Source organism: Lactuca serriola, chromosome 6 (genome assembly GCF_051521515.1).
Source record: "Lactuca serriola cultivar US96UC23 chromosome 6, Lser_US96UC23_V15, whole genome shotgun sequence".
NCBI lineage: Eukaryota > Viridiplantae > Streptophyta > Magnoliopsida > Asterales > Asteraceae > Lactuca > Lactuca serriola.
In genome coordinates, this window is record NC_136413.1 from 155793366 (window position 1) to 155816373 (window position 23008).

At 36.7% G+C, this 23008-nt stretch overlaps 1 long non-coding RNA gene across 1 annotated transcript; it reads left to right on the top strand.

Moving 5' to 3' along the window:
* Positions 1-13013: 13013 nt before the first annotated feature.
* On the top strand, positions 13014-14343 carry LOC145058839 (uncharacterized). Its single transcript, XR_013686536.1, has 2 exons — positions 13014-13125; positions 13939-14343. It is a non-coding gene; the product is annotated as an uncharacterized LOC145058839 (long non-coding RNA).
* Positions 14344-23008: the final 8665 nt, after the last annotated feature.

Below are 23008 nucleotides of genomic sequence, written 5' to 3' on the forward strand. Positions count from 1 at the left end.
AGGCCCTTAACCATCCGGTTGGAATGCCAACATACTATGCGTCCAGCCATCCTAGGTATGGAATACCCCAGGCCCACAACCAACAGGTTGGAATACCCACATACTAACAGTCCAATCATCCTCGGGATAGAATACTCACGGCCCACAACCATCGGTTTAGAATGCCTAGGTCTATTGGCTTTCGCACAAGCAGAAGCCTCAACCACCAATCAAACATGTGCACATATAGCAGATAATCGCATACAGTCTATAGACAAACAAACCAATCTAACGGATCATAGCAACATAATAACATCCTATCTACCAGGATAATGATCTAACAGATCATAATATCATAATTCTATCCTATCTACCAGGATACTGATCTAACAGATCATACTAGCATAACATATCAGGATAACAATCCAAAGGACCAACCTTGGTGCCTTCGGCCCTTGAGTATAGTGAGGAAAACTCACCTCACAACTGTCAAACAGAAGTGATAAGCTCAAACTCTCAAATCATAGGTATGAACTCCACCAACTATAATTACTATAGGACCATTTCCATAAATTTCCAATTTACAAAAATACCCCCAGAAGTCAGATTGGTCAGCCCTTGGTCAAAGTCAAAGTCAACGGTCAAGGTCAACAGTCCATGTTGACCCTACTCGTCGAGTACAGTTCACTGATTCGTCGAGTCCATCCAAAACTCGAGAAGTCATGAAATCCCCAGTTGACTCGTCGCGTTTCTAGACAACTCGTCGAGTCCCTACGTGTCCAAAAGTCGAGAAAACCCTAACTGACTCGTTGAGTTGTCTTATTGACTTGTCGAGTTCATGCAAAAACCCTCAAGGCTAATCTTCATCGAACTTGCGGAGTTGGCCATGCAACTCGTCGAGTCCCTTCAGTCCTTTCTCCATTCAGATGCTTTTAAGCCACCCCAAAGCTCCATATTGCAGATTAAGCTTCCCAAGGCATGTTTTTCACGTAAAGTTGCAAACTTTATGTGAATGCAAGGCTCTAAGGGCTTAGAATACCAAATCCAAGCTTATAATGGGGTTTAACTCAAAAGGGAAGGCTCATACTTGCTATGGTTGGAGACTTTATAGATATAGAGACCAAGATAATTCAGATCTAAAGTTGCAACTTCAAATCCTAGCCCATACCCGAAAATGGTTAATCATACATGCTAGAAAATACCTAATCTTGAACATGAAGGGATCTAGAATGAGGAAAGTCTAGGTAATGACTTTTTACCTTCAAAATGATGCCAATAAGCAAAAAAGTCAGATCCACCAGCTCCTCCATCCTCCAATCCTCTTATACTTCAAGTCTTCTTCTTCCAAATCACTTTCCAAGCTTGAAAATCACACAAAATAAAGGGCACACATTAATTAGGGTTTCAAAGCTCAAGGGGACTGTGAGGGGAGGCCAAGGGAGGATAATGACCCTTTAAATAGGGTGCAAAACCCTGAAAATTAAATTTTCATCCTCCAGCTCTAACTCGTCGAGTCGAGTCGCGACCTCTGACTCGTTGAGTTGGTCACTTAAGTTACGCAGCCAAATCAGTTCCTACTCGACGAGTCAGGGCATCCAACTTGTCGAGTCGATCTTTCAAAATGAAAATATAAAACTGAAAGGTTTATACCTGAGAGTCAGGGTGTTACACTACCAACTCGTCAAGTTGGGATACCCCGACTCACCGAGTTGGGTCACTAAAACCTACGGCTACAATCCTTCTCAACACGACGAGTTGGAGCTCCCTAACTCGTCGAGTTCCAACAGTGATTTTAAATGTTTAAAGAATGATTTATACATGAACCAAGCGTTACATTTTCGGTGTTCGTTATACATTTTTGGTGGTGTTCCTGTTAGGTACTAGGGGTAGGTATGATATATGGGCGACCAATAGTCTTAGGTATGGTTTCTGTAGTTTTAGGCTGATGGATTCCTAATTTTGTGAAGTATGATGCTAGAGTTGGTGTGTAGATGCAATTTTGAGAGTTTCATGGTTTGAGTAGTTTTCGCTCTGAGTTGGGTCGTATAGTTGGGGAAGGAGCGATAGTCTTGTAGTTGAGTGTTTTCAAGTGTTGGTTTGTTTGTTGGACTTAGTTGGGTTCCGAGTGGTCTCTCTAGTTTTCTTCATGGTTGCTTTAATTTTATAAACAGGCTAGAAGGACCATATGGATTGTGTTGGTGCTGTTTTCAGAGATTCTAACGGAGATGGATTTCGAGGATGAAATCCAGTTTAAGTGAGGGAGAGTTATAACATACAATTTAAGGATGATTCTTATTTTGGGATTTTGGACCATGAAAAGGCCTTGGGCTTCAATGGAATAAATTTTAGACCTTATTGGACGTGGATATTATTGGTTAAGTCAGTTAAGCTCTTGAATTGTATTTTAGAGCCAAAGGGTACAATTGGAAAGTTATATTTGGACTCCTTTATTAAGTTCAATATGCATTAAGTCAAAAGTAATTAGATATAAGTATGGGGCTTTTCAATACCTTCGGTTGCATATAAAGATCACTTAAAAAGGAGTTGATAAGAAGAAGTTATGGTTGTTTGAAGTTGAAGTGGATTGTGGGAAATTTGGGTTCTCCACGGCGTGGAACGCTATGCAGCCCAAACCCATAAAATTAGGGTTTGGCTCGTATTTAAGGTTTTCAACCCCTTGTTTTAGGTCATTTTCCAGCCTTCATTGCACCAAGAAACCCTCTTTTTAGCTCCCTTCTTAGATTAAGCTCCTCCCATGTCCTCTGTCCTCTTTTGGATGTTTTTGGTGATGTTTTGATGAAGCTTGAAGATCAAGAAAGTTTCTTTTGGTTGTCTGGAATGTTGTTACCGGTTTGGACCCATCAGAGTCACTCAATTTATGACTATAAAGTTCATATCCTGCTCTTTAGTTCTGTAAGGCCCTAGAAACAAGGATCTTAACCAGTGATCAAGCAATCTGAAAATCAAACAAAATAAGAATGGAGTAGAAGAAGATTAAACCAAGCTTTGCACACGTTAATATCAAAGAAACGTCGGGTACAACTTGGACACACACACTAATGATCGTAAACTCTGTGGATCATCAACAACTACTGACAGATACAAACATACCCTATATATAGGGGAAGGCTGGCCGTAAACAAGTTTACGGTCGTAGACCTATTTACGGCCATAAACACACCTCTTAGCCGTAAACGCATCCAAAACACACTATTACATGATAAAAGACCCATTAAGACCTATACATAGATAACCTAGCCCAAACCATAAACTGGACCCTTTAATCTCCCCCTTGGTTTGGGGCTAGCCTTGACTCAGTCGTTTTCAACAATAAGAACATCGGACCTCCCCCCCCCCTCCCCATCTCCCCACGCCACATCTCTTTTCCAATAATCCCGGCGACCATTGTCGTGTATTCTTTAGCAGTAGACTCGAAGATCTATTCAACTACTTTGATCTGATGTAGCGCCAAATGATGAATGTCCCACTTTCCGAATTAAAGTAGGTCTCTTTTTTCGAACAGGCAAAAGCAACCATCTTGAAATTTAATTATAGCAGTCGCAGTGGTTTCATCATAGACCCAGTAAAGCATATTCGCAAGAGATCCATCACAGAAGTTCTGCAACACCGGAATTTGTCTCACTTGGTTGGTTGGTGGCCATATCACAGTCTGGAAAGGTTGATTTGTTTTGGGATCCAGTACATGAGGAAATCTCTTAATAATGGACTCAAAATTCTTCATATTAGGAAATCCCTTCTTTACTTGGTTCTCCAAATAAAGCTTGACATGAGTTGCCTTTGGATTTCCTGATGGATTTACAAATGGAGCATTGCATAGTTCTGAAAGATCAACCCTAGTCCAGGAACTGAAATCATGGAAGTGTTTGTAATATTCTACGTTTGAGCTTTTTCGTTTCACTATCCACATGTTTAACCTGTCATGAAAGCCCCATGAGACAATTCCTGATCTGTCACCGTACTCGTGTCCAAATCTTTTCCTTTCAAGATCAGTGACGGTGACTTTGGGTTGATTTCCAGGAGCGTTCTGATCTGAGCTCTTCTTGAACAGTAGTTGCTTTTTCTTGGCAGATGCTGCTAATTTTGTGTGTTTCAGTGCAACAAAGTTGGGTGCTTGAACTGGTTCTTTCTCAAAAATATCAACGACCCGAGATCTAATTTCGGTGGGTGGGTTAACAGGGGGATCTTGAGATGACTGGTCGGCATTGAATTCTTGAACATATGATTTGAATTTGTCGCCATGTTCCTTTGCCAGTTTCTTCTTGAGATCAAAATAACATGCAGCTAAAGTTCCCATGTGTGTTTGCAGATCAGATATTTGTTTTGATTTCAGTGTCTTATCCGCTTCGAGATCTGCAACACAAATTTTAAGTTGAGCTTTTTCAGCTTCAAGATCAGCTACACGAATGTCAAGCTCACTGTTTTTCTGGTTTAGCACGTCGATCTTTTTTTTAAGTTCGAGTATAGTGGAATCATCCTCTCCTGAGTGGCCTTCCTCTATAGAAATTCCTTTAGCGCGGGAGGAAGGCACTGAGCTTTGTTCTTGGGCCAGATGTATAGCAAGCCTCTCAGAGGAAACATCGTGAAAAGGCCTAGGAGGGGATGATTCTGGGGGAGCTGAAGAACCACCAACTACAAAAATGGTGCTTGGTCCCTTCGTGAGATGGTATAGATGAAGCAGTAGCAAAAGTAGTTGTTGGAGAAGTTGTTGGTTGAGTCTGATTGCCTTGAGATAGTTCTGGAACGAAAACTCTCTACCTCGGATCACGTCTTCTCCTTTTCAATGGAGGCTGGGAGGTCTGAGTTTTCAATGGTTCACTCACAAGTGGCTCAGTAGTAGGAATAACATCCTCAAGGGGAGGAATCCTTGAAGTTGTCTCCATAGGAGTTGTAGTATCAGCCATTTGTTTGGAAGTAGGAGGCGTTGTTTCAATAACATCTTATGTTTCCCTTATCTCCGTTGCTGGATGAGCAACATCATGAATACTGTCAAAAAACGTGTTATGGTCTTCATTGGACAAGAAGTTATCATTGCCTCCAAAACTCAAAGAAATATCATCCTTGTCAAAACCTGTAAGATCTAAATCATTAAATGAATCATCATCATCTCCTTCATTTTATGTTGCATCCTCCGTCGTTCCCTCATTGTAGTCACTCTTAACATGTACAGAATGCAGGTCATGCTCTTCAACCACTATAGCAACAGGTTTAACAACATCATCTTTGTGATCTGATACAGGAATAACATCATCTTCGGAAATGATATCGTCTTCAGAAGTTATGCGGTCTGATGAAACATGAGATTCAGATGCCTCACATGAATCGGTAAACAATCCAAACTTCACTAAGGGATACTTTCCTTGAAAAGTAAATTTTCCCTTTTGGTTTTGCTTCATTAGCCCGACAGTGTTTGGCCCAATAGACTTCATGTCGAGAGTTTCTCCTTCTTTAGTCATCACAGGAAATTGCTCGTTGATGAACACTTGAATGAACCTAGGGTACAACAAGAATTTGTTCCTTGTTTTTCCTTTGATGTTTACAATCACCTCGTCAAGGATAAACTTGGAGAAATTGTAATCCAGTCCCACAGCCAGTGAAATGATGGCAACTGTGTTCCTCAGAGAAATTTCAACCGCACCAGATTTTCTTCCTGATATGCAGTTCACAAAGACGTGAGCTAAGAACCTCCAGTAAGTTGGTAGCAGCTTCTTCATTGTTGGAGGATAGTCGCCTTCATAGCCCATCTTGATGAGAAATTCTTGAACATGGATAGTTTCAATCTCAGTAGGGAAGGTAGATTGATCGTCGATTTTCAGAACGTCCCAGATCAATTGTTCTGTGATGATGATTTTGCAATCCTTTATTGTAGCTTCAACAGATGCAGATCCATCTTCTCCTTTCTTCACATCAGCTGACCTCCAGAATTCTTTGATTAAGCCTTGATAGATTGTTGGATTCACTGTAAGAGCAGTGGTCAGGCAACATTCTCTTAATCCATGCATCATTGACTTGAACTCTCCATGAGCAACAAGAGGATCCGCCAACAGAATTGCCAAGTTGTGACTGTCAGCGAATTTGAGTTCTGCCATTTCAATCTACACTAAATCAATCCAATTGAGAAAACAATTTATTTAAACATTTAAAATTGATGTTTTACTCATGTTGCAGTTTAATTAGACTCTTAAGTGAAACAAATGATGAAAAGTCAAAGTTGGGTTGACCAAAACTGAGTTTACAGTCAAAAGGGAGTTTACGGTCGTAAACTCATGGCCATAAACAATTGGCCGTAAACACCGGCCGAAAGCTCCTAGCCGTAAACACCAAAAATGATTTTCTTCGATTAAGTCCTTAATACAGATCAATTTGATGTGTGAATAGTTTATTGAGGATCGAAAATGCTATACCTTCAGTTTCAACCGATCAATTTCACAAAAATCACGAATTTTTTTAGAGAGAGAGAGAGGATTAGAGAGTTTGCGGCCAAAAACTTAGAAAATGAGGAGTGGAAAGGTTTTCGGCTGGAACAAAACTTTATATACCCAGTCCAAAACTATGGGTTGCAATCCACAATGCATAAAATAAAGTCCAATACCCAAAATTTTAAAAATAAAACATTTTGAAGACAAAAATTTAAAAATAAAAATAAAACTAATTTTTAAAAACTAAACAAAAAAAATTATCAAAAATTTTATCAAAATGAAAAATAAAAATAAAAATAAAAATAAAAATAAAAATAAAATAAAATTGAAATGAAATTGAAATTCAAAAGAATTAAAACTAATTTCACCTCAACTAACACTAATACTATTTTTGTGATATTGGGATCAAAGTTGTTAGACAGCCTTAATCCACTTATCAGTACTTCTGCCTTCATGTCCATGTCTGGTCGATCGTCGGTATTGTGGTCCACTTAAACACGAAAGTTTGTGACAAATTTAGGACATACTATAAGTGACAAGACATTCGATCCTATGAACTTAGATAATATTCCTAAAAGACCATCCAGTTGACTACGACCAAGGATATTGTTGTCCACCTAAATTGAGCAGCGAGATCTACATACAACCTATATAATGTTCAATTTTAATTGTATTAGAACGTGTTTCTTGCTTCCTGATATACTCCAATAATCAAGGTCTTCCAGAATACTCCTTACTTTAGATGAGCAGATAATTATTAAGGAAGAACTCAGATTTAGAATGCATATGTTGTGCACTTAGGTCAGATCTCTTCCAATCGGCAGAGAATGAAGCATATGACTAACTAGAGTTTAGAGGGATTGAGAAGTAGAAAGTTGCATATACTGTGTACCAGGTCAGATTGTTAATCACGCAAAGGAGACAGTGTATGTCTAACGGATTAGGAAGAATAGCATAGAAGAAGATGCAGAGAGACAAAGTTGCATATGTTGCATTCCAAGTCGGATCTCTTCCAACCAGCAGAGGAAGCAACATATGACTAACAGATAGAAAGAAAGAAAATAATTTTCTACAGACCTAATTTATCAGAATTCCCCAGTTGCCCCGTCAATACCGGAATTAAGGACAAAGTCCGCACATTGAGGAAAAGTTAATCCACAATTCTAGATACAGATCATTTAATGTATCTATAGATTCTCATATATATCTCTCTGCTCAACCTACCCAAGCGTCGTCTTGTCAGGCTAAATGGAACTATCTAGGTCAATGATTTGTCAGGTCTCTAGATTCCTTAAGTTCATCTGATCCTAGTCATGTCCATTTTAAAAACTTTCGTGCCTACCAGCGCATCTAACACAGAGCTTAGATAATTCGACTTTGGTACCTTACATGGATTCAGATTGCCTGTTATCACATGATTATATCACTTCCCAGCACATTACCTACCACATTATTAACATTGGGAACCTGTTCCAGCCGAATGAGTGAACGCTTATAACAATCTCTGATGAAATGAATTCTGATATCAATGTGCTTGGTTTTTGAATGTTGGGCTGGATTTTTAGCAATCTGAATTGCAGCCTCATTATCACAAAATATAGGGGTTTCTAGATAATTCAAACCGTAATCCAACAGTTGATGTTGGATCCAGATAACTTGAGAACAACAAGCAGAGGCAGCAACATATTCTGCTTCTGTTGTTGAGGTTGAGACGTTGTGCTATTACTTGCACTGCCAAGACATCAGCCGGTCACCAAGGAATTGACACCCTCCTGATGTAGATTTCTTGTCAAGCTCACAGCCTCCATAATTACGGTCAGCAAAAGTATATAAATCAAATTCAGAATTTTTCGGATACCAAAGACCTAATTTTGGGTTGCCTTTGAGATACCGAAAGATTCTTTTGACAGCAATAAGATGTGAAATTTAGGATTTGCCTGATAACGTGCGCACTGACAAACTGCAAACATAATTCTTGGCCTGCTTGAAGTTAGATACATCAACGAACCGATCATCGATTTGTAGTGAGTTTGATCTACGGATTCACCATCAATATCTGGAGATAACAGGGGTCTCTCGGCCATTGGCGTCAGGGCAGGTTTTGCGTCTCGAAACCCGAACTTCTCAAGCATATCCTCCACATACTTTGCTTGATGGAGCAGGATTCCGGTTGATCTTTGTTGGACCTAAAGCCCCAAAAACATGGTCATTTCGCCTAACGAACTCATCTCGAACCTCTTTTTCATCACTCATTCGAACTCTTTGCATAGCTGCGGACTTGTAGACCCGAAGATAATGTCGTCAACATAGATCTGAACTAGAATTTGATCATTACCCACATGCTTGATGAACAAGATTTGATCGATAATGCCACGAGAATATCCATGCTCGAGCAAGTGCTTTGTGAGAGTTGCATACCACGCTCGAGGAGCTTGATGTAACCCATACAACGCCTTATCCAACTTGTAGACGTGATTGGGAAACTTTGAGTTAACAAACCCAGGGGGTTGATCAACGTAGATTTCTTCCTTCACCGCGCCATACAAGAAGGTTGTCTTGACATCCATCTGGTAAACCGTGAAGTTCATGTAGGAGGCGTATGCAAGGAAGATACGGATAGCCTCCAAGCGAGCCATCAGAGCATAAACCTCGGTGTAGTCAAGACCCTCCACCTGTCTAAACCCACGAACCACCAATCTCGCCTATTGCACACTATGACTCCGGAATCATCCTTCTTATTGCGATATACCCACCGTGTGTCAAGAGACTTTTTTCCCTTGGGTAGTTCAACCAGCGTCCAAACCCCGAGTTTTTCAAATTGATTTAACTCTTCGTGCATAGCATCTACCCAGCTGGGCTCATTCAAAGCCATTTCAACATTCTTTGGCTCAATTTGAGAGATAAAGCAAGAATAAAGACATGTATAAACATCTCCACTCTGACTTCTTGTTTTAACACCATCACCCAGCTGGCCAATGACATTTTGGATCGGATTATCGCGTTGAACACAGGAAGGTATCTCCTGGCTGATATCATTGAGTGAAACGGGAAGATTGTGAATGTTGATAACTCCATCATTTGCTGAATGATTCACTTCAGATGAAGCTGTCTCTTTAGAAGGATTTGCTACAAACTCATTAGCAATTTGCTCAGGAAAGAGAAGTTCCATAAAAGTTTGAGTAGCAGCATAAGAATCTCTGGACATGAACTCTCTTTCAATAGGAGTAAGAGGTGTGGCATCAGCATCTGGAGCGTGTTGTTGACTTGGAGATTCTAGACAAGTAATTAGAACAGATGACTCCACCGTAGGAATTGCAGAAGACACTATCGGCAGTCTGTAAACAACTTCTTCGTCTTCATCTTCAGGTACAGTCTTCGAACCAGAAGTAGAATCAGATAAACTATCTGAATACACATTGAATGATGTGAACAAATATGTGTAATCAAACAGCCAATCAGGACCCACTCTAGCATCCGTTACATTCTCTTCCAACTAGCACACATCGAAGGATTCTACTATTTGATTTGTTCTTTTGTTATAGACCCTGTACGCATTGCGAGCAACATACCCCATAAAATAGCAGTCATCAGCTTTGGCATTGGACTTCGGGTTGGACTCCAAGTAAAAAAGGGTACAAGGGCAGCCAAATATGCGGAAGTGACTGATCGATGGCTTGTGACCATATAGAATTTCGTACGGAGTCTTCATCTGGGATTTGTTGATCAAAACACGAATTTGAACATAACATGTTGTGTTGATCTCCTCAGCCCAAAAGAAAACTGGCAGTTTTGAGTCACACAGCATCGTCCTTGCAGCGTCTTGCAATGTTCGATTCCTCCATTCAACAACATCGTTTTGTTGAGGCATGTGAACGGAACTATATTGACGCACTATTCCCTTTTCTGCTCAAAAGTGAACAAGAACCACATTCTTGAATTCTGTTCCATTATCTGTTCGAAGCACCTTCACTCGGTTATTGGTTTGGTTCTCTATCATTACGATGAACTTATTGATCAGATCAGATACCCTAGCTTTGTTGGATAAGAAGAAGACCCACGTAAAACGCGAGAAGTCATCGATCACAACTAGAAAATATGAATTCATGTTGATGCTTAGGACATTGACCGGACCAAATAAGTCCATGTGCAATAATCGGAGCACTTGATTGATTGAATTGACCTGTTTGGGCAGGTGTGGTTTTCTGTGATGCTTTCCCTAGGCACATGACACACACTTTTCAAATGTTATGAAGTCTCTGATAGGTAGGCCACGCACCATATCATTTTTAGCAAGACGATTTAGATTCTTAGCGTTCGCATGACCAAGTCGTCGGTGCCACAGCATAGCATTTTGTTCTGAGACTTTAGAAAAGAGGCAGGTGAATTGTTCAGGAATGTTTCTATTTATGTCGATCATATATGCATTTCCATCCCGCTTTGATTTGACAAGAATCCACTCATTCGGGATGACAATGCCTGGCTTCAGGATCATACACTCTTTATCAGTAAAATGTGTTGAATAACCTTTATCACAAATCTGAGAAACGCTCAACAACCTATGTTTTAACTCGGGAGCAAAGTTGATGTTCTCGAAACTCAGAACTTCGTTTGTCACAGTTCCTTTCTGAGTTATTTTTCCACCTTCTCTGCCTGCAAAGAAAATGAATCCCCCATTAAAAGTTTGAATATCGTTCAGTTGGTAGATGTCTCCTGTCATATGTCGGGAACAGCCGTTGTCGACATACCAAGGTCTGACGACATTCCTCCGCAACTGTCCCTGCAAAAATGAGCGAGATCATTTAGATTTGGGGACACAGATCATTACTTTCCTGGGTTGACCCTTAACGATCACAGATTTATCTTTTGAACTTTTTGATTTTGAATTATCATTTAAAAGACTTTCAGATGATGACTATGATTGGTTGGAAGTTAATTCGGGCACCCACTGGTATTTGGGTTTCTTAAAAATCACAGGTGATTTTGAAACATTTTTCTTTCTAGTTTGCTTTGAGCATTTGGATTTTCTACCAGAAGTGGTTGAAGATCCAGATTCGCTCTTTGATGAAACCGACCTCGGCTTAGCCTTGTTCGATTTTGGCAAACTATTTGTGACTTTATTATTGAAAACCTGTTTATTCTTTTGAAAAACTACTCTTTTCTTGTTTTGATTAGCCTTCCAATCATCATCCTGAGGGCGAGATCTCGAGGACTTTCTAGTTAAAGACCTTCCCCGAGACTCGTTCTCTCCTCTTTGAGACGAAAAATGCACAAATGCCCTATAAGGACAATTCCTAGCGATGTGACCGGCAGTACCACAGTTAAAACAAATTTGCTTATTATTATTGTAACTGGTACTGCCTTTGTCTGATTTATTTTCTTTACTGACACTAGGGATGCAAGCGGGGGAGGATATTGGCGGAGACTGCAATCCCCGTCCACCTCCGATCCCCACATCCGTCCCCGTCCCCGCCCCGCCAAATCCCCGATGGAGTCGGGTAAAAAAATCCCCGTCGGATTCGGGGAACCCGATGGATACCCATTTAAAAAATAAATTTCATTTTTTCTTAATCTGAAAATATAAAAATTATAAACAATAATTAAAACGTTCAAATTTTTATCTTTCATTCTCAAAGACTACAAAATACAAAAAGGATTATCATGATATTCTAAAATTTTGGTAGGAAACTAAAACAAAATGACAAATTTACTGTAATCTTGTTTAAAAAAATATATATTTGATATTCAACAGCCCCAACATTAGTACTTCCAACAGCCAGCCTCACAATTTGGCTCCATGGGTTGTTGAATTTTATATCGTCTCACTACAAGAACACATGAAACAAACTACATAAACAGGGAAAAGGAAATTAAACGCAGTAACTTCAAAGTCATAGGAAGTAATTAAAAATACACATGATACAGTCATATAAATCATTAGCAAGCTCATAATAGTATAAATATCCAAAGTATCATAGCAGAAAGATACCAGATAAAACGATTACAAATAGATTCTTTGAATACATATAGAATCGACGCAGTAGAATACATAGACGTTACAGATTCACATATTCGTTAAGATAAATCGAGTCAGTGAAGTGCAAAGAAAAAAAGTAGATATCGATTGCAAATAAAAATCCATTGCAAATCCGTTTTTTGAACAAATCGACTACATATATGTCGCAAAAAAAATCGAGTACAGATAGCTTTACATATAAATTGAAAATCAATTTAGTCGCAAATAACAAATACTCAAAATTGAGTACATAAAATAGTATTATATCTATTGTAATTAAAATCTATTAAATACTTAGAGGGTGTTTGGTTTGACTTTTCAAATGACTTTTTCTTTATCTTTTACAAAAAGTCTAAAAAGATGTTTGGTAAGGTAAAACTGACTTTTGAAAATGACTTTTTCTATAGTGTATTTTGAGTCTTTTTGAAAAGTCACGTATTCCTGACTTTTTCTAACTTTTCACCAACTAAAAATTAGAAATTACCAATATACCCTTGTCCACCCTAATTAACGTCATTCCCAGTTCACATTCACATATACGAATCTCTCTTCTTGTTCTCTCCGTCGGCGACGCGTCTCGATTTGCAACAAACCGGCGACGCAGCTTAGCTTTTCGCGACTCGACTTGCAACAAACCGGCGACGCCGGCGACCTACAACACCGGCGACACTGGGCGATCTGCAACCCCGCGATCAGGTTTGTTTCTTTTCATTACAATTTCCGATCTCAGATGTGATTTCCGATCTCAGATGTTGCAATCTCTTCCTATCTATTTCCGATTTCCATTTGATTTCCGATCTATGATGTTACATTTGATTTCCGATTTCTGATGTTACATTTGATTTCCGATTTCCATTTGATTTTAGATTTCTGAAATTGATATTAAATGTAATTGATTTACTGTGAAAATGATGTGCTGTGAAATAATTGATATGCTGTGAAATTGATTTCCAAATTTTCCATGAACTGGTCTTCTCTCTAGCCTCTGAAACAATTGATATGCTGTGAAATTGATTTGCTGTGAAATGTGCTCCTACCGATTTCAAAATTTCCTTGAATTGTTCTTCTCTCTAGCATCTAAAATAGTGATTTGTTATTCCTGATTTCTGAAATATGCTGTCAAATAGTAATTATTTTGTGAACTTTATGAAAAATGAATTAGCAATTAGTGAAATTGATGAAATATCAAGCTGATGAAATTTTTTGTTCATGGATTATGTTTGTGTTAACAGATGACTGTTTTGACATATTTGTTCCGAAAACCCATGGTAAGTTAAGGGTTTTGACATATTTGTTGTTTAAAAAAATGCAATATTTGATAAAAATAATGTTAACTAAGATCATTAACAAAGTATTATCATTGTATATTGTTGAATGTTGTGACATTGATATGTTGTGATAATCTATTTTTTCTGTTTTGATTAAAATTTTGATAAACTAATGAAATCATTTAGAAAGGTTAATGAAATTGGTTTGTTGCTTAAATGTTAATACTATATGTATTCACAGATAATGGATGAAAACAACACTACAATTGGTGATTGTGAAACATCTTTAAAAATGAAAAAACCAAAATTTGGGTGGGATAATCGTAGCTTCATGGTGTTTATGAATCCTACAATCCCGTACGAGGTGATACCGGTAGTGATGTTTATGAAGAAGGTCCAAGTACACGTCGCACGAGCAATGATGATTTATATATGGCAGCGAGACGGGATATTATTGCACAAGATATAATCACATTACGTAGATGAATGTAATATTATCTATGATATTTTTTTATGAATTATTTACAATTTGTATGAGCGTAATTTTAATATTGTCATGGTCTAATCCAAAAAATTAGAAATATTTTAATTTGTATGAACGTAATTTATATTTTACATTTATATGAACGTAATTCTAATATTGTCATGGTCTAATACAAAAAGTCCTCTTATAAATTATTTACAATTTGTATGAACGTACTAATTTTAATATTTTCATGGTATAATCTAAAAAATTAGAAATATTTTAAAATAAATTTATATTTTATATTTTCTAATAAAATGTTTATAAAATTATAATATGTGTTTAAAATTTTTTTTATATAAAATAATATATGTAAATTAGTAAATCAATGTAAATATGTAAACATGTCCTTTTTTGTCATTTTACATATAAAAGTTAAATCAAACACTTTAACTTTTGACTTTTCCCTTCAAAAGCTAATCCAAACACATTTTAAAAAATAACTTTTCCAAAAAGTCCTTTTACAAAAAGGACTTTTGCCCCACAAAAGTTAAACCAAACACCCTCTTAGAAATGGCTCCCAGTTTATTAAGCACGACCCTTCACAATTTACTAAGAGACATGCTTATTATTCTCTTTCTTGTAAATTGAAACCTATTATACATACTATTAATCCTTAAAAAGATGGTGAACAGGAAACTTTTTATGCCACTTAATTTTATTCGCTTACTGCTTTTGCCACTTGTCTCACGAAATTCCCACACCAATTTCTTACTTAAGAATTTTGGCACATTACTTTGGACATATTGACAGTTTGGTCCTTCCGGCTCCATGTCTTGGAATCTCTGGAAGTCGACATGTGGCCTTCACCGCCAATTCTACCAATCTGTAATTACTTCTTCGAAAGAAAGCCTCCTGTTTTCCCACAAACGATCTACGCCTTCTCTCTCTTCTCTCCTCCTTCGTTCTCCCTCTGTCTCGTCGGCCACTCACCGTCGTTCCGTTTCTCTATTAACTCCGACGTATATAACCGGTGTTGTAGTAGCCCTTCACGGAAGGAAAGCCCACAACCAGGTATATCGATCTAAGCTATTTCCAAAACTCTAATTTCTGTCTGCTCCATTTTTTCTTTTGATAGACCTGTCTCTTCTACAAATACTCGATTTCCCATCGTCGCCTTCAGCTTTTCTCCACCGGCGACGTATTGGATGAAAGTTCTTCTCAATTTTCTATTTTAGGTATTTGCTTTTGCTTGCTTATTCTTCCAGTTGTTGCAAAAAGACTTCAAGTATGTATTTGTTGTACCCTACCGCTAACTCTGCTCAATCCTGCTTTCTCTCCGACCACCATCGAAGCACTACACCAGCAGGCTGTCTTTGCTGTCGCACCACATTAGCAAAGGCCAAAATTTGTTGTTTGTGTTTTTAACTGATGCTCTTCCCTGGAGATGAAATTTTTTGTGGATGGATGGAGAAAGAGAGATTGGTATGAATACTGCTACTTCGTTGACACCTCAATATTTAGGTGTTGTCTGCGGTTCTCGATTTGCTATCTTTAATGAAGTCTGCAATTTTCAGATGGTGTCGATACTTCCTCGGGATTTCGAATCCTTCCATAAACCTCCGTTTCATGTCTCCTCTATCAAAGCAGGTTATTTCTAACTTCAAATCGGTTATTCACTATAGATTAATCGAAGCTACATCCTCACTTTAATCTTCTTTTTCTGAAGGAATTCAATCATTTGCAACTACTATAAATCAGGTAGGGCTGAGAGTACAGTCCAAGTGTTCGATGAAATGCTTCACATAGGTGTTGCTCTACTGCGAATACATTTTATATCATGGTAAGTGGGATTTATGATGGAGAGGATTGAGATTGAGTTGGACAATGATATTTTCAGTGAATTAATCATTGGGTGTTGTAAGAAGGATAATGCACTCACAGATGCAGAACCCAAACGGTGGAGAATATTGATTTTCTACTTTGTGTCATTCTTTTTGTTCTTTGTTCATCTATATAACTATCAAATATTTAACATCAAGAAACTATTTTTAATATCTACCTAATGTGCTATACGACTTGGGCACTGGTGTCGAAATCTTTTCCCCATAGCACATCATTTTTGCGAAGGTTAGTTAATGATCTATCATCTATCAATATTCAATAATATATAGTAACCAAAATTGACCAATTTTAAAAACATGCTTCTCATGATTGATCAGGGTATGTCTGTGGTTGCTCCAAAAGCAACAAGATAACCAATTTATTCTCCAGTTGGTTTCAACAGTTTATTCATCAATGCAATGAAAGGTACAGTTAAGTTTTCAATTTACACTATTGTCCCTTTATTATATATTGGAACCAAATCTAATATTAGTTATATTTGTGTGGATGTTTGCTGTGTAGCTTCTCTCTGTTATACATTTTATACAAGGTATATGAAGAAATACGAGATGCTCCTCTTAACACATTAACTCCACAAAGAATCACGATGATTGTAGAAGATTCCATTAAGGTAGACAAATCAACACTAAAAAGTCGTATCATTATTTATATTCATCACCTGTCTGTTTTTCTAACGAGGCTGTTGTGACGCTTTTATTTTCTGTTCTAAGTAAATGACTTTATTTAGTCCCATAAATATTGCCATTTTATGCAGTTTGGGGACCAAAAAAGTTCAAATAAACTTCAAATAAGGACCAAAATTGCAAAGGAAAAGATTTAGGGACCAAATTTATTTTAAAACAAAACCCACTCATACTCGAGACTACACTGTCAGAACTTAAGTGAAGTTGTGGACAAGGCTGAAAGATTAGTAAGGTTACCACCAAATACTTATTTCTAACTACATACTGATAAAGAAGATGGAACACGAAATGGTAGATTTTCCTTACATCCCCTTTCCATTTATGCACTTTAAAACAAAAATTATGTCCCTATGCAGCTCTTTTGACACCAACCAAAAAGGTAAACAAATATTGTTATTTTTTTCATTTGAATAACTGTGAACGACTATTTTACCTTTTGTATGGAGTTAATGCTAAATACAAATGGCAATGGTCACTACTGAGGATGAGCATACCTGGGTACCCGATTAAAGTCGAGACCAGAACCGGTGATTCGTGGATTGTTGGGACCAGAAATGGAACCCGATACATTGGTCTCTGATATTTTGGAACAACTCATGGAACCATTAGGACCAAAACCGGTTTCAGATACAATTTCTATTTTTTTTAAAAAAATATTTTTATCAAAAGAAAACATGATTAAAATGTAATAATCTAAAATTTTAGGTATACAATAGGTTTTTATGAGATACTAAGATGTATTATGTTGTTCGACAACAAACCGATTTAGTAACAAACATGACACATACCCAATACAAAATAGAACACAATTCTAAAAAACAATATGAACATAAACTGTCATTTGACCATTTTTCTCTCTTATATCCAAGAATAGTAATATCCACAATCCAGGAAAATATATGAACCACCGGTTATATGTGTAAAACTGAATAGTTTATTTGGAAAAATGTGAGAAATAAAAAAATCTTGTATTTGTTTCTTTATGCTTTTTTTTAGAATATCTAGAAATAAAAATTGAACAAAAAACTGATATACAAAATGTCAAAAATTAAATTTTTTAAATTTTCATTTTTTTGTAGAAACAGAATAGTGGAATTGAAATACATGGAAAAATTTAATTCAGTGTGTTTTGTTGTTTTGTAGTCAGGCTTAAAGTTGGTTGATAAACTGATGACAAACATTGTAAAAATCGACATTGAAGACAATATCTTCACCTTCACTGACCAAAAAAGTGAAAACCACCTCCGTCTCAAAGTAAACAACATTGTCGAATCAGAGTAGGAGGGATCCATTTTGAAATGGGTGAAAGTACATTGCTATTAGATGGTGTATTCTAAAATTGAAATTATGCATATGTTCGTTCACTTACTTTTTATCTTATTAAGATAAATGCAATAAATAGCAATGTAGCTTTGTTGATTTGTTTATTATAGCATTATACTTTGAAAATACTGAAATTTCATCATTGCCATTAATAAATTCTATACCCTATTAATTTCTATGCATGTATTTTGCTATGTTAAAGTATTTTGTTTCCTGAATCCCTATGTAAGAAGTTTCCAAAAATATATGTATGTTAACTATATATTCATCAATATAATGATATGTTCCAGTAGTACATTTACAAGATGAAAGAAAGAAATTTTTTTTTTGAATAAGCGTCAACGTGCGCGCTTGATTCCATCTAGTTAAATAGTAATTAATAAAATTGAAACTTATTTCAAATATATATATATATATATATATATATATATATATATATATATATATATATATATAGAGAGAGAGAGAGAGAGAGAGAGAGAGGTAGGTTCAAATGTTTTTCACATCTATTGTGTGCTAGAATGTACCAATAGGAATTTAGTATTAATTATATGTATATTAAATGTTATCCATAATTATAACTCATTTTTATGAATTCATATCTAGAAGAATGAAAGTGTGTTCCAGCAGAATGAAAGTGTATTCTAGTAGATTGCACTCTCGTTTTTCATATTACATGCAACTTTATTGTATTTTAAGTGACTGAGTCCTGAAACAAAATACGAACTCATATATAAAAACCTAGATGTGAATTCATTCTGAAAGAATGGTATTGCTGACATTAATGATAGATTTAATTAGTTTCCATAAAAAAAGAATTATAATTATGGATATCATTTAATATTTATATAATTATGGAAATCATTTAATATATATATATATATATATATATATATATATTTATTTAATTAAATATTTATATAATTTACTAAATTCCTATTAGTGCATTCTAGCACACAATAAAGGTAAGAAACAAAATAACCTAGCCATATATATATATATATATATATATATATATATATATATATATATATATATATCATCTTAAATAAATGAAGGTCTTTTTGTCACATGTCAATCTTTTATGAGTTTTGACACTTGTCATTTTGTGGTATTTTTAAAATAAATATTATCCATTTATCAATATTTGGTTTGTTTCAATTTTTAAAATTAAAGTCATATACTTATATATGTAAAATATTAAATATCATATATATGATATTAAATTGCAATAAATACATTTCTTCCTTTCTTATTTTAAAGTTATACATTAAAAATATTTTTTTTACACTTTAATGTTTAATCTTTTTTTAAATCAACACGTGTAATACACAGGTCTCATACCGTGTGTGTGTGTGTGTTATATATATATATATATATATATATATATATATATCGGGTTTTAAATGGGGCGGATAGTACAATACACGTCCCCACCCCATCCCCGTTTCGGGTAAGATATCTAATACCCATTCTCGATCCGTTACCCGCTAAGGTGGGGAATCCCCGATCTGTTCGGGTTAGGTCCCCACGGGTAGCGGGGAATAGTCGATCCGTTTGCATCTCTAACTGACACCCTTACTTTTCCTATAAGAACATGTGCAAGAATCAGATTGTGTGACTCCATCATTTCTTCTTCTTCTCAGGCTCTGAGTAGAAGATACCATAAAGGCAAACTGCAACTCCATCATTTCTTCTTTAGGATCAACTTCAGCTTTCTCTTCTGGAGCATCATTGATTTGATAAAAGTGAGCACTCTCAGGTCCTGAAATATTTAGTGCCTGAATCTGGTCCTCCCAGTCAAAGGATTGAGCAATCACTGCCAGATTAGCAGTCTCACTGTTGATAGCAGCATTTCCTCGACTATTTCCCACTGGAACCATTGTTCTATCATTGTTTACCCTTCTATCTGGCTTCGGACACTCACAAGCAAAATGACCGGGTTCGTGGCAATTATAACATCGAATCTTGCCCTTGTTAACTCCAACCTTCTTGTCAGCATTCATCCCCAAGTTGTTCTTTCCCGTCTTCTTTGCAAATTGTTTTGCCCTGAACACTGCCATCGCTATCTGCCAAGTAATATCCATTTCTTCCACATCTTCTGGATGAATTTGATCCAGATCAACAAATGAGAGTTGAGGTGGAAGCTCTCCAAATACAAATGCATTATAGCAATTGACAAGTCCAATGGCAAGAGCTAAATTTTCATCGCTTTCTTTAGGATTGGGAGCAGGAACCATAACTGGTGCTTTGGAGGAAGAAGCAGCTTGTGGAACAACAAAAGGTTGACTTTGTGAATGAGACATAGATGATGAAGCAACAAATGGTGCAGCTGATGGAGCAACAAAAGTTTGATTCTGAGGTTGTTGAACGGCAAAATCTTGACTTGGAGAGGAGGTAAAAGATGAAAAGGCATTATTTGAAGAGGTCCCAAGATTTGCAGTTGAGTAGGAATTCACATGATTGATCTCTCGTTGCTTATCATCAAGATCACAGGCTTTGATGATTGTCATAGTTTCAGCAAGACTGAGACGATTGACATCTTTCGTTTTCTTGATGAAAGCCACGTTCATATCCCATGCTTTTCGGAAGTGAATTCAGCAGTTTTTTGTTTATCTCTGACTAAGTCACATAAATCCCGGTTGAACTCATTTCAGTGGTGAATGTGATAAAACGCTGCAACTGGGCTTCTAGAGATTCTCTAAGAACATGATTAAACATATTGAATTTATGTCTTAACATGTCTTGTCAACTCTGTTTCATGTCTTCATTGCCCTCATAGACCTCAAATAAGGCTTCCCACAATGCCTTGGTTGAATCATACTCTCTGAATCCTTGAGCAATATCAGGAGGCAAAGCCATAGTTAAAGTAGACAATGCCCTTTCCTGTTCTTCAACCTTTTCAAAGTCTTCATCAGTATAATCAGCATACACTTTATCAATTATTTGTCCATTTGCAAGAGTAGTGGTGATTCTGACTGGTCCTTTGAGAATGTTTCGCTAAACCTTGAAATCTTTCATCTTGATGTATTTCTCGATCCGGTATTTCCATTCCGGGAACCCTTCTGCTAATAACAAGCGTGGAATGCGAGTGGTTGTTCCATGATTGAATCTAATTCATGATGAATTGCTGGGCTTTGAGAATCCATTTTTGTTTTGTTTTTTTTTTAAGTTTTTTTTTTTTTAATTTGAAATGACTTGAAAAAAAATAAACTAAATCACCAAAAGATTAGTTTACGGCCACACGTTTACGGCCGTAAACACAGTTTTCAGTTAGCTTTCCGGTTGAGGAGTTTATGGTCGAGATTTCGGTTGATGAGGAGTTTACAGTTGAGATTCCGGTCACTGAAGATTGCCTGTTTACGGTTTCTGAAGATTTCCTGTTTACGGTCACTGAAGATAATCAGTTTACGGCCATGAATGGGAATTTACGGCCGTGAACAGAGATTTCAGTTATTGAAGATTGATAGTTTACGGCCATGAATATGAGTTTACGGCCATGAACTCTTGATCATAAATGCCCAGTATTTGATGAAAACACGAATTTTAAGTAGATGTAATCCCTTTTTGCCATGAAAACACCAAATCAAGTCTCAAACAGTGATGAAACTAAGCTCCTTTGACTGTGAATGTGATTGTAAGATGATTTGACATCGGGTTTGCTCTGATACCAATTGTAAGGCCCTAGAAACAAGGATCTTAACTAGTGATCAAGCAATATGACAATCAAACAAGATAAGAATGGAGTAGAAGAAGATTAAACCAAGCTTTGCACACGTTTATATCAAAGAAACGCCGGGTACAACTTGGACACGCACACTAATGACCGTAAACTTTGTGGATCATCAACAACTACTGATAGACACAGACATACCCAATATATAGGGGAAGGCTAACCGTAAACAGGCTTACGGTCGTAAACCTGTTTACGGCCGTAAACACACCTCTTGGTCGTAAACCCATCCAAGACACACTATTACATGATAAAAGACCCTTTAAGACATATACATAGATAACCTAGCCCAAACCATAAACTAGACCCTTCAAGTTCATTAGATCATGTCGTTTGTGGTTTTTGGAACTTTTGGTTCATTTTATGGCTGATCTTGGAGTTGAGTGGACTCCAACATCTTTTAATCAGTTTGGAATGCTTCTTGGACCTCGTGGACTAGGAAATTTATGATCTTTTGCCTTCTCTTTAATCCATACAAGTTCTCTTGCTCCTTTAGATCATTTTGGTGTATTAAAGTTTAGATCTTGAAAGTTTGTGGCATTATTATGGATAAAGTTGGAAACTTTATCCATCTAAACATCATGTTGATTCATATCTAAAGGTTGGAGACTTTGGACTTAATCTATTAAGTTGAGAAATATGTATTCTTGGTCCCTTTGAGACTTAAAATCTTGATATTGGTTGTTTGGACCATTCTAATGGACAAAGTTGGAAAATTTATCCATTATGAAGCTATTAGGTATCAGATCTGATGTTTTGAGTCTTGGTATTTATGGATTAAGCTCTTGATAAAGGGAAATGGGCATTTTTCCAGAGACCACGACGTGGCCAAGAAAAGCCCACAACATGATGGTGCTTTGCCTCTCGATTTTTTGTCCTGATTTGGCCACGACGTGGTGGTTCACTGAGTTGACTTTGTCAAACTTAGAAACCTATAAAAACGAAATTGCCCTTCTTTCCCTTCTCCACATTCACACCCTTTTGACTAGGCATGTGTTGTTTGTGTTTGTATAAAGCTAGGGCAATTTCGTTTTTATAGGTTTCTAATTTCTCCATTTTTGAGACTGCAAAAAGCCAACACAACCCTGGTTCTTTCTTTCTTTCTTGATTATCTCAATTTTTTTCAATGTCGATTCGTTGAGATTAAAAAAACGATTTAACAAGAAGCAAATGTAAAGGATTTCAATAGGATCTAGCTGATTAG